The sequence below is a fragment of the Tachyglossus aculeatus genome, chromosome 2, assembly GCF_015852505.1.
Source record: "Tachyglossus aculeatus isolate mTacAcu1 chromosome 2, mTacAcu1.pri, whole genome shotgun sequence".
In the NCBI taxonomy this organism is placed as follows: Eukaryota; Metazoa; Chordata; class Mammalia; order Monotremata; family Tachyglossidae; genus Tachyglossus; species Tachyglossus aculeatus.
The window spans coordinates 48,564,416-48,576,552 of record NC_052067.1 but is presented as its reverse complement, the minus strand read 5'-3'; positions in this window follow the sequence as shown (position 1 = coordinate 48,576,552).

Below are 12,137 nucleotides of genomic sequence, written 5' to 3'. Positions count from 1 at the left end.
CTGGGACTTTGGGGCTCCTTGGACCCTTGGCATTCGGGTCATGTGGTCCTGCAGCTCTGTAGCTCTTGGGGCTCTGGGTTCCCTGGGATACCGGAACTCTGGCGCTAAGAGGCTCCTGGGGCTCTGTGTCTCCCGGGGTTCTGGAGCTCTGAATTCTGGGTCTCTGGGGCTTCTGTGCCTCTGGGACTGTGTGGTTCCTGTTCTTGGGACATCAGGGTTCCTTAGTCTCTGGGGCATTTGGGCTCTGGGACTTTGGGGCTTCTCGGACCCTTCAGATCTGAGTTGTGTGGTCCTGGAACTCTGTGGCTTCTGAGGTTATTGGCTCTCCAGAGTCCCTTGGCTCTTGTAGTCTGTGACTCTGGGGCTCCTGGGGCTCTGGGGCTCCTGGGGCTCTAAGGCTAGGGGTCGTTGACACTGCTGGGGTTCTGGGGCTCCCGGGCCTCAGGGACCTTGGGTCTTTGGTGCTCCTGGGGCTCTGGGCCTCTGGAATCTGAGGCTATGGGCTCGCTGGGGCTCGGTAGCTTGGGGCCTTTGGGGTTCTGTGGGTTCTAGGGTTTGGGGGACTCCAGAACTACTGGGACTCAGGGCCTCCGAGGCTTTCAAGCTTCTGGCCTCCTTTGCTCTAGGGCTTTGGAGTTCCTGGGGTTCTTGAGGAAATAGGGCTCTTGGGCTTTAGGGCTTCTGGGACTCTGGGGCTCTGCGCTCTGGGGCCTCTGGGTCTCCTGGGTTCTGGGAATCTGGGGCCTTGGGGAAGCTGGAACTTCGGGGCTCTGGATTCTGGTGGATCTTGGGGGTCTGGGTCCTTCGGGCATCTGGGGCCCTGGGGCTCCAGGGTCTATAGAGAATTGGGGCTTTGGGGATGCTACAACAGTGGGGCTCTGGGACTTTTTGGCTCCGGGTCTCCTGGGAATCTTAGCAGTCCAGGAATCCTGGGCTCTGGGGTTCTGGAGCTCTGGGACTTTGGGGCACTTTGTACTCTGGGACTCTGGGCTCTGGGACTCTGGAGACTTGGGGCCCCTAGGACTCTGGGGTTCTGGAGCTCCGGAGCTTCTAGTGCTATGTGATCCTGGGGCTCTTACGAACCTGGGGCTCTGGGATTCTGGGAACCTGGGACTCCTGAGGATCCGAGGCTCTGGACTCCGGAGCTCTGGGACTCTAGGGCCTTGGGGTACCTGGAGCTCTGGGGTTCTGCGGATCTGGGGCCCTGGGACTTTGGGGCCCATGGGACTCTGGTGATCTTCACTCTTTCGCCACTGATGTACTGGGACCCTGGGGTCTTGGGGAACCTGGGTTTCGCCCCCGCCTACCTCACCTCCCTTCTTTCCTTATACAGCCCAGCCCACACACTCCGCTCCTCTGCCGCTAACCTCCTCACTGTGCCTCGTTCTAGCCTATCCCGCCGTCTACCCCCGGCCCACGTCTTCCCCCTGGCCTGGAATGCCCTCCCTCCGCACATCCGCCAAGCTAGCTCTCTTCCTCCCTTCAAAGCCCTACTTAGATCTCACCTCCTCCAGGAGGCCTTCCCAGACTGAGCCCCCTCCTTCCTCTCCCCCTCCTCCCCCTCCCTATCCCCCCCACCTTACCTCCTTCCCCTCCCGCACCTTTATATATATATATATATATATATATATTATATATATGTTTCTACATATTTATTACTCTTTATTTATTTTACTTGTACATATTTATTCTATTTATTTTATTTTGTTAATTTGTTTTGTTTTGTTCTCTGTCTCCCCCTTCTAGACTGTGAGCCTGCTGTTTGGTAGGGACTGTCTCTATATGTTGCCAACTTGTACTTCCCAAGCGCTTAGTACAGTGCTGTGCACACAGTAAGCGCTCAATAAATACGATTGAATGAATGAATGAATGAATGAATCTGGGTCTCTGAGGATCTGGGGCTCTGGGACTTTGGGGCCCATGGGACTCTGGTGATCTTCACTCTTTCACCACTGATGTACTGGGACCCTGGGCCTTGGAGCTCCTGGGGTTCTGGGGATCTGAGGCCTTGGGGATCCTTGTTCATTTGGGCTCCTGGGACCCTCTAGCTCAGGGGCCTTGGAGCTCTGGGGCCCCTGGGGTTCTTTGAACTCCAAGGCTTCTGGGATTCTGGGGATCGAGGGCTTTGGGCTCTGGGGCTGCTGGAACTCCTGGGGCTCTGGAACTCTGTACTCTGAGTACTGGTACTCTGTACTCTGGTACTCTCTACTTTGTGTTCCTGGACCTCGGGGGCTGTGGGGCTTTGTGACTCCTGGGGCTATGAAGTTCCTGGGCCTCTGGGGTTTGGGGGCACTGGGGCTTTTGGGGCTCTGGGGCTCCTGGGGCTCCTAGGGCTCTGGAACTCTGTACTCTGGGTACTGGTACTCTGCACTCTGGTATTCTGTACTTTGAGTTCCTAGACTTCGGGGGCTCTGGGGCTTTGTGACTCCTGGGGCTCTGGAGCTACTGGGCCCCTGGGGTTTGGGGGCATTCTGGCTTTTGGAGCTCTGGGGTTCCTGGGGCTCCTAGGCCTCTAGGGCATTAGGGTTCCAGAAGCTCCGTGGCTCTGTACTCAGGTTCTGGGGCTCCAGGGGTTCAGGTGCTCTGGAGAATCTGAGACTCTGGGGTTCCAGGGGCTCTGCGGTTCTGAAAGCTCAGGGGCTCTGGGGCCATGTGGCTCTTGTGTCTATGGGCCTCCTGGGGCTATAGGATTCCTGGGCCTCTTTGGCACTGTGACTCTAGGGCTATGGGGTCCTGGGGTTCATGGGAATCTATGGCTCCTAGGGCTCTGGCCCTCTTAAGCTCCTAGGCTTCTTTGGGCTGTCTGAGTTCTGGCACTCTGAGTTCTAAGGGATTCTGGGGCTCTGGGGTTCTGGACTCTGGGGCCTTAAGGCCACTGGGACTCTGGGGCTCATAAGGGTTTGGTACTTTGGGGTCTCTGAGGCTCTGGGGATCTGGGGCATGTCTTGAGACTCCAGGACTCCTGGGGTCCAGGTCTCTGGGTCCCTGGGCTGCTGGAGCTCTGGGGTTTATAAGACTGTCGGGCTCGGGTTGCTCTAGTGTTCTGAGGCCTAGAGGCTCCTGGGGCTCTGGATTCTGGGACTTGGTGCTTCTGAGACTATGGGGCTCCTGGGGTTCTGGTATTCTGGTATTCCGGAATCAGGGGCTCTGGGGCTCTTGGGCTCTGGGGCTTCTGGGGTTCTTGGGGTTCTCGGACTCTAGGGTGGGTCTCTGGGGATCTGGGGCTATGGGCCTTTGGGGCTACTGGAACTCAGGGGCTCTGGGCTCTGCAGCTCCTCTGGCTCTGGATTCTGGGGCTATTGACTTTGGGGCTGCTGGGACTCAGGGGCTCTGGGCTCTGGGCTCTGCAGCTCCTCTGGCTGTGGAATGTGAGGCTCTAGTGCTCTGAGGCTCTGGGGTCCTGGGGCTCTGCGGCTCTGTGGCTTTGTGGCTATGGGGCTCCTGGAGTTCTGGGACTCTAGATTCAGGGGCTCCTGGGACTCTGGATTTCCTGGGGCTCTTGAGCTTTGAGGTCCTGGGGTTCCTCGAATACTTTGAGGTCCAGGGCTCCTGCGGCTAGGCTCCTGTGGCTATTGGGATTTGAGGCTCTGTGGTCTGTGGGCTACTGGGATTCTGGGCCTCTGGGACTCTGGAATATGAGGTACCTGGGGCTCAGGCACTCCAGGCACTCGGGGGCTTCCCGGGCTCTGGGGATCTTGGGAATCGAGGAGCTCTGGTCCTCTGGACTCTTGGACTCCTAGATTCTGGGATTTTGGGGCTTCTGCAGTTTTGGGGACTCTAGTGCTCCTGGAGTTCTGGGAATCTGGAACTCTGGCGCTATAGAGCTCCTGCGACTCTGGGGCTCTGGGGCTCTAGGGTTTCCGGGGCTCCAGGAGTTTTTGTTGCCAGAGGGCTCCTGGGGCTCTAGGGCTCTGGGGCATTATAGCTCTTCGGTTTCTGAGTCTTTACGGCCTTGGGGAACCTCTAGCTCTAGGACTTCCGGTGTTCTGGGCTCCTGCTTCTCAGGACACTGGGCTATTAGAGATCCTGAGCCTCTATGGGCCTGTGACACCTGGACCCCTGGGGCTTTGGGAGTATAGGTGCTCTGGGGCTCATGGGATTTGGGTCTCTGGGGCTTTGGGATTCCTGGAACTCTGAGGCTCTGAGCTCTGGGACCAATGAGGCTCTGGTGTCCTGGGGGTCTGGAAATCTGGAGCCTTTTGGCTCCTTGGACTCTGGGACTCTGGGGTTCTGGGGTTTTTGCACCCCTGGCAATCGGGGCTCTGGAATCTGGGGCTCCGGATGTCTTGAGTTTCAGGGCTCTAGGGCTTAGGTGCTCCTTCGGCTTCTGGGTCTTTGGGTCTCTGGAGTCTTGGGGCTCCTGGCGATCAAGGGCTCCTGTTGCTCTGGGGTTCTTGGGGCCCTGGGACCTTCTGGCTCCTGGAGGCCTGGGGCTCTTGGAGTTCTGGACTTCTGAGGCTCTGGTGCTCTGTAGCTCCTGGGTTTCCTGGTACTCCAGGTTTCCTAAGACTCTGGGGCTCCTGGGGCTCTGAGGCTCCTGGGCCTTGGGCTCTGAATACTGTGGCTCTGGGGACATGGGCCTCATAGATTTCTGGAGTTCTAGGTCGCTGGGGCTTCTAGCATTCATTGAGCATCAGGACTCCCTGGGCCCTGAGGATATGGGGCTTCGAAGTTTGGAAGCTACTGGGACTCTGGGGCTCTGGGCTCAGGGGTTTCTGGGACTCTAGGGCACCTGAAAATCTGGGGTTTAGGTCCCTTGAGTTCCTGGGGCTACTGATGCTCTGGGGCTTTGGGGTTTGGGGGCTCCTGTGGCTCTGGGACCATTTGGTCTTGTGGCTCCTGGGACACTTGGACTCCTGGGCTCTGTGACTCTGGAGCTTGGGGGCTCCTAGGATCCTGGGGATCCTGGGCCTCTGGGCCCTGGGCCCTTGGTGCTCTTGGGGCTCAGGGGCTACTAGGGCTCTGGAGCTCTGGTGCTTTTGGGCTCCTGGGGATAGAGGGGGCCAGGGGATCCTGGGGCTCGGAGACTCTGGGGTCATATTTATTGAACGTTTACTGTGTGCAGAGCACTGTACTAAGCGCTTGGAAAGTATGGTTTGGCAACAGATATAGACAATTGCTATGCAATAATGGGCTCACAGTCTAGAATGGGGAGACAGACAACAAAAACAAACAAACAAGGAGACAGGCATCAATATCATCAAAATAAATAGAATTATAGGTATATACACGTCATTAATAAAATAAATAGAAAAATAAATATGTACAAATATACACAAGTGTTGTGGGACGTGGAGGGGGGATGGAGTGGAGGGGATGGAGCAGAGGGAGAGAGTAGGATGATGGGGAGGAGAAGAGGAGCAGAGGAAAAGGGGGGCTCAGTCTGGAAAGGCTTCCTAGAGGAGGTGAGCTCTCAGTAGGGCCTTGAAGGGGGGAAGAGAGCTAGTTTGGCGGATATGAGGAGGGAGGGCATTCCAGGCCAGAGGTAGGACGTGGGCCAGGGGTCGATGGCGGGATAAGCAAGAACGAGGCACACTGAGGAGGTTAGTGGTTGAAGAGTGGAGTGTGCGGGCAGGGCTGTAGAAGGAGAGAAGGGAGGTGAGGCAGGAGGGGGCAAGTGATGGGGAACTTTGAAGCCAATAGAGAGGAGATTTGCTTCATGCGAAGGTTGATAGGCAACCACTGGAGATTTTTGAGGAGGGCGGTTACATGCCCAGAGCGTGAAGCAGCAGAGTGAAGTATAGACTGAAGTGGGGAGAGACAGGAGGATGGGAGATCAGAGAGGAGGCTGATGCGCTAATGTGGTCGGGATAGGATGAGAGATTATACCAGCAAGGTAGCGGTTTGGATGCAGAGGAAAGGGTGGATCCTGGCGTTGTTGAATCCAGCAGGTTTTGGTGACAGATTGGATGTGTGGGGTGAGTGAGAGAGCATAGTCAAGGGTGATACTAGGGTTGTGGGCTTGTGAGACGGGAAGGATCGTAGTCTGTCCACAGTGAGGGGATAGTCTGGGAGAGTACAGGGTTTGGAAGCGAAAATAAGGAGCTCAGTCTTGGACGTGTTGAGCTTAAAGAGGAGGGCAGACATCCTGGTGGAAAAGTCCAGAAGGCAGGAGGAGATTCGAGTCTGGAGGGAGAGAGAACATGAGAAATACATTTGGGTATCATCCGCATAGAGATAATAGTTGAAGCCGTGGGAACGAATGAGTTCACCAAGGGAGTGAGTATAGATGGAGCACAGAAGGGGACCAAGAACTGACCCTTGAGGAACCCCTACAGTTAGAGGATGGGAGGGGGAGGAGGAGTCTGTGAAGGAGATTGAGAGGAGAACCAAGAGAGGATAGAGTCCATGAAGCCAAGGTTGGATAACGTGTTCAGGAGAAGGGGATGATCGACAGCGTCAAAGGCAGCTGAGAGGTCAAGGAGGATTAGGATATCTTAGGAGCCATTGGACTTGGCAAGGAGGAGGTCATCGATGACCTTTGCGAAGGCAGTTTCGGTGGAGTGGAGGGGACAGAAGCCAGATTGGAGGGGGTCCAGGGGAGAGATGGAGTTGAAGAATTCGAGGTAGCGAGTTTAGACGACTAGCTCTAGGAGTTTGGAAAGGAAGGGTAGGAGGGAGATAGGGGGATAACTGGAAGGGGCAGTAGGGTCAAGAGAGGTGTTTTTTAGGATGAGGGAGACGTGGGCGTGTTTGAAGGGAGAGTGAGCAGTCGGAGAGGGAGGTTAAGGAGGGGAAGAGGGAAGGGGTAAGAGTTTTGATAAAGTGAGAGGGAATGAGGTCCGAAGCACAGGTGTATGGGATGGCACGAGAGGAGGAAGGAGATCTCATCTGAAGATACTGCTGGGAAGGATGAGAAAGTAGTGGAGAGTGTTGAGCGTGGTGTAGGGGGGTGGAGAAGGGGGAGGGATGACTTTGGGGAGCTCAGAACAGATTATGTTAATTTTCCTAATGAAGTAGGTGGCCAAATGGTTGGGGGTGAGAGATGGAGAAGGGGGAGGAACAGGGTCCTGAGGAGGGAGTTAAATGTCCGGAACAGCTGACGGGAGTGATGGGCATGGGTGTCAATAAGGGAAGAGAAATAGTTTTGCCTGGCACAGGAGAGGGCAGAGTTAAGGTAGGAAAGGATAAACTTAAAGTGAACAAGTTGGCCTGGTGGTTAGATTTTCGCCAGCAGCGGTCAGCAGCTCGAGCATAAGAGTGAAGGAGGCAGACAGTGGCAGTGATCCAGAGCTGTGGGTTAGTGGTGCAAGAACGACCAAGCGATAGGGGAGGGAGTGAGTTGAGTTGAGAAGAGAGGGTGGAATTGAGAGTATCAACCTGGTCATCAAAAGTGGGTAGCGTGGATAGGGAGGCAAGGTGGGTTGTGATGCCCTGAGAGAGATGGATGGGATCGAGAGAGCCGAAGTCTCTGTGGGGGAGTAATACAGATTTACAGGGGGGAGGAGTGAGAGAGAGGAGGCAGGTGAGGAGGTTATGGTCAGAGAGAGAGATTTCAGAATTGGTGAGGGTGGAGATAGTGCAGCGGTAAGAGATGATGAGATCGAGGGTGTGACCAATTTGGTGAGTGGACAAGGTGGGGTTGGAGCAGGAGGTTCACGGATTCAAGGAGTGATAGGAGGCGGGCGGCAGAGGAGTCACCGGGGACATCCATGTGGATGTTGAAGTCTCTGAGGATCAGAGTGGGCATGGAAAAAGAGAGAAGGAAGGTGAGAAAAGGGTCAAAATAGGTGGGACCTGGGGTGGGGGGGTGTAGATGATGGCTACAAGAATCTGGAGGGGGTGATAGAGGTAGATAATAAAGGCTTCAAAGGAGGGGAAGGAAAGGGAAGGGGGAGGAGGGATGGTGCAAAAGCTACATTGGGGTGCATTAAGGAAGCCGACACCTCCTCCTTTCCCGGTGAGTCTGGGGGCGTGGGAGAAGAGACCTCCGCTGGAGAGAGCAGCCGAAGACATCGTGTCATCTGGGGTGAGGCAGATTTTCAGTGAGGGCAAGGAGGTGTCCCGAGGTGACCCTTGGGTACCAGCCATCTCAAGGTCAAAGGCTATCTCGTGACCACCTGAGCCAGGAGGCGGAACTCGGAAGTGAGGGTGGGATACCGCCCCCACGACCAAATCTGCTAGATTGACAGCCCAAGCCGGGAATACAGAAGGTGTCCCTCACCCCCGTGCCAATCAAATTAGGTATGGAGGAGGGGGGAGGGCAGAGATTGGATAGACTGAGGCCGGAAGCTGGAATGGCCTAGGGGCACAGGCAATAAATACCTGTCGCCTCTGACATTTGGGGTCAGAACACCAGGACACGCAGCAGCAGGAGCAGCTGCTGCAGCAGCATCAGCAACCCACGTGTCTCTCTCTCTGCCCAGAAGGCCAGATGCCCACTCTACAACCAGAACCAACACACTGAGGCAAGGGTCACGGGACGGTGAGTGTCTCATGGGTGGGACCCAGGTACCCCGCTGCTGATAGGAATCATGAGTGGATTCCTCCCACGTAAGGAGAGCACATTGTGAGAGCTAGCCGCCCACCATGTGCACGGGTAATGGAATGAATTCTTTCGGTGTGGGAAAGTAAGTAGATTCTTCCCGAGTGGGAAGTGCACATGGGTGAGAGCTAGCCACCTCACCCACGTGCGATTAACGTATGATTGTGTTCCTCCCATGTAGGGAAGCTCTAATATTGCTAATTGATTATATTCCTCCCAAAAGGGAAGTTCAATCCATTATGCCTAAACAATTACATAAATTCAATTCACCTCGCAGAATAAATTTTATATAAAACTCAGGCTTTCCGTCCCCGGCCTCCCTCTCTCTCTCTCTCTCTCTCTCTCTCTCTCTCTCTCTCTCTCTCCTCACTCTCTCTCTCTCTCTCTCTCTCTCTCTCTCTCTCTCTCTCTCTCTCTCTCTCTCTCTCTCTCGCCTCGCAGATCACTGAACGAACCCGTCCCCGGACGACGGGTGACAGGAGGAGGAAAGAGTTGGAAAGGAACAGCTCAAGGAAGGAAGGGAGCTTACCTGTAATGGAACGGGGGTTCCATAGGCCACATTGGGAGCAGCTGTGGAGGGAGGGGAGAGGGGGGAAGGGGGTGGGGGTGAAGAGGGTGTGAATAAGAATGAGTTGGCGTGGCCCTGGGCAGGGAGAGGAGGATGAGGGGTGGCGTTGAGACAGGTGAACAGGGATAGGATGAGGGAAGCGGGGGGGGGAGGGAAGGGGTTGGAAGGTTGGGGTTCGGCGGGGAACTGCGCAAGAAGAGCGGGATGAAGGTTGGCGCTCGTGCAGAGGGATTCTAGGGAGGGGACAGGGAGGAGGGGTGGGGGTTGAGCAAAGGGAGGGAAAGAGCTGGGTGGGAGAGGGGAAAGGGAAGGTAAGGATTGGGAAGGGCAGATAGGAGCAGGGGAATTGAAAGGTCATGGTGAGTTCAGCGAGGTAAATGACAGCACTGAGAGCAGTTAACAATTAACATGCAATAGTAACAATAACATCAACAATAACACTTGTCAAGTCCAGGGGCTTATGGCTGAATTGTTTCCGTTCCGAGGCGATGGAAGAGGGAGTCTTGTGGATGGCAGTTCCGGAGAAGGGTGAAACTGTTATAGGGGACATGGAGATGAAACGCCTGGGGAGAGGAGTAAATGATCCGATAACACGGGTGGACTGAGTAGGTGCGAATGCAAGTAGTTCATTCATTCATTCACTCATTCACTCATTCAATCGTATTTATTGGGCACTTACTGTGTGCAGAGCACTGGACTAAGCGCTTGGGAAGTACAAATCGGCAACATATAGAGATGGTCCCTACCCAACAACGGGCTCACAGTCTAGAAGGGGGAGAAAGACAACAAAACAAAACAAGTAGACAGGTGTCAATATCATCAGAATAAATAGAATTATAGTTATATGCACATTATTAATAAGAGTAATAAACATGTACAAATAAAATAGAGTAATAAACATGTACAAATAAAATAGAGTAATAAATATGTACAAATATATACAAGTGCTGTGGGGAGAGGAAGAGGGTAGGGCAGGGGGAGGGAGGAGGGGTGATGGGGAGGGGAGGAAGAGGAGTAGAAGAAAAAGGGGGGCACAGTCTAGGAAGGCCTCCTGGAGGAGGTGAGCTCTCAGTAGGGCTTTGAAGGGAGGAAGAGAGCTAGTTTGGCGGATGTGTGGAAGGAGGGCATTCGAGGCCAGAGGTAGGACGTGGGCCAGGGGTCGACGGCGCGACTGGAGAGAACGAGGCACAATGAGAAGGTTAGTGGCAGAGGAGCGGAGTGTGTGGGCTGGGCTGTAAAAGGAGATAAGCGAGGTGTGGTAGTGGGGGACGAGGTGATGGAGAGCCTTGAATCCTAGAGTGAGGAGTTTTTGCTTGATTCGAAGGTTGATAGGCAACCACTGGAGATTTTCAAGGAGGGTAGTGACGCTATCATAATAATAATAATAACAATAATGATAATGGCATTTATTAAGCGCTTACTATGTGCAAGTCACTGTTCTAAGCAGTGGGGAGTTTACAAAGTGATCAGGTTGTCCCACGGAGGGCTCACAGTCTTTAATCCCCATACGACAGATGAGGTAACTGAGGCACAGAGAAGTTAAGTGACTTGCCCAAAGTCACACAGCTGACAATTGACGGAGCCGGGATTTGAACCCTTGACCTATGACTCCAAAGCCCGTGTTCTTTCCACTGAGCCACGCTGCTTCTCTGTGCCCAGAGTGTTTCTGGGCACAAAGATGCTCCCCTCTCCCTTCGCCGCTCTCGTACCACTAACCCACAGCCCTGGATCACTGCCACTGTCAGCCTCCTTCGCTCTTATGCTCGAGCTGCCGAACGCTGCTGGCGAAAGTCTAAATACCATGCCAACCTCGTTCACTTCAAGTTTATCCTTTCCTGCCTTAACTCAGCCCTCTCCTCTGCCAGACAAAAGTATTTCTCCTCCCTTATTGAAACCCATGCCCATCATCCTCGTCAGCTTCTCCATACATTCAATTCCCTTCTTAGGCCCCCGGTTCCTCCCCCTCCTCCTTCCCTCACCCCCAACGATCTGGCCTCCTACTTCATTAATAAAATTAAATCCATCAAGTCTGACCTCCCCAAAGTCACTCCCTCCTCTTCTCCAACCCCCCGGCTCTCAACACTCTCCACTACTCTCCCATCCTTCCCAGCAGTATCCTCTGAGGAGCTCTTCTCCCTCCTCTCAAGTGCGACTCCGGCCACATGTGCTTCTGACCCCATTCCCTCTCATTTCATGAAATCTCTCGCTCCGTCCTTCTCCCCTCCTTAACTTCCATCTTCAACCACTCACTCTCCACTGGTTCCTTCCCCTCTGCCTTCAAACATGCCCAGGTCTCTCCCTTGAACCCACCTCACCTTCTAGTTATTGCCCTATCTCCCTCCTACCATTCGTTTCCCAACTCCTTGAACGAGTCATCTACACGCGCTGCCTCGAATTCCTCAATGCCAACTCTCTCCTCGACCCCCTCCAATCTGGCTTCCGTCCCCTACATTCCATGGAAACAGCACTCTCAAAGGTCACCAATGACCTCCTGCTTGCCAAATCCAAGGGCTCATACTCTATCCTAATCCTCCTCGACCTCTCAGCTGTCTTCGACACTGTGGACCACCCCCTTCTCCTCAACACGCTATCCAACCTTGGCTTCACAGACTCCGTCCTCTCCTGGTTCTCCTCATCTCTCCGGTCGTTCATTCTCAGTCTCTTTTGAAGGCTCCTCCTCCCCCTCCCATCCCCTTACTATAGGGGTTCCTCAAGGTTCAGTTCTTGGTCCCCTTCTGTTCTAGATCTACACTCACTCCCTTGGTGACCTCATTAGCTCCCACGGCTTCAACTATCATCTCTACACTGATGACACCCAAATCTGCATCTCTGCCCCTGCTCTCTCTCCCTCCCTACAGTCTCACATCTCCTCCTGCCTTCAGGACATCTCCATCTGGATGTCTGCCCTCCACCTAAAACTCAACATGTCCAAAACTGAACTCCTTGTCTTCCCTCCCAAACCCTGCCCTCTCCCTGACTTTCCCATCTCTGTTGACGGCACTACCATTCTTCCCGTCTCACAAGCCCGCAACCTTGGTGTCATCCTCGACTCTGCTCTCTCGTTCACCCCTCACATTCAAGCCA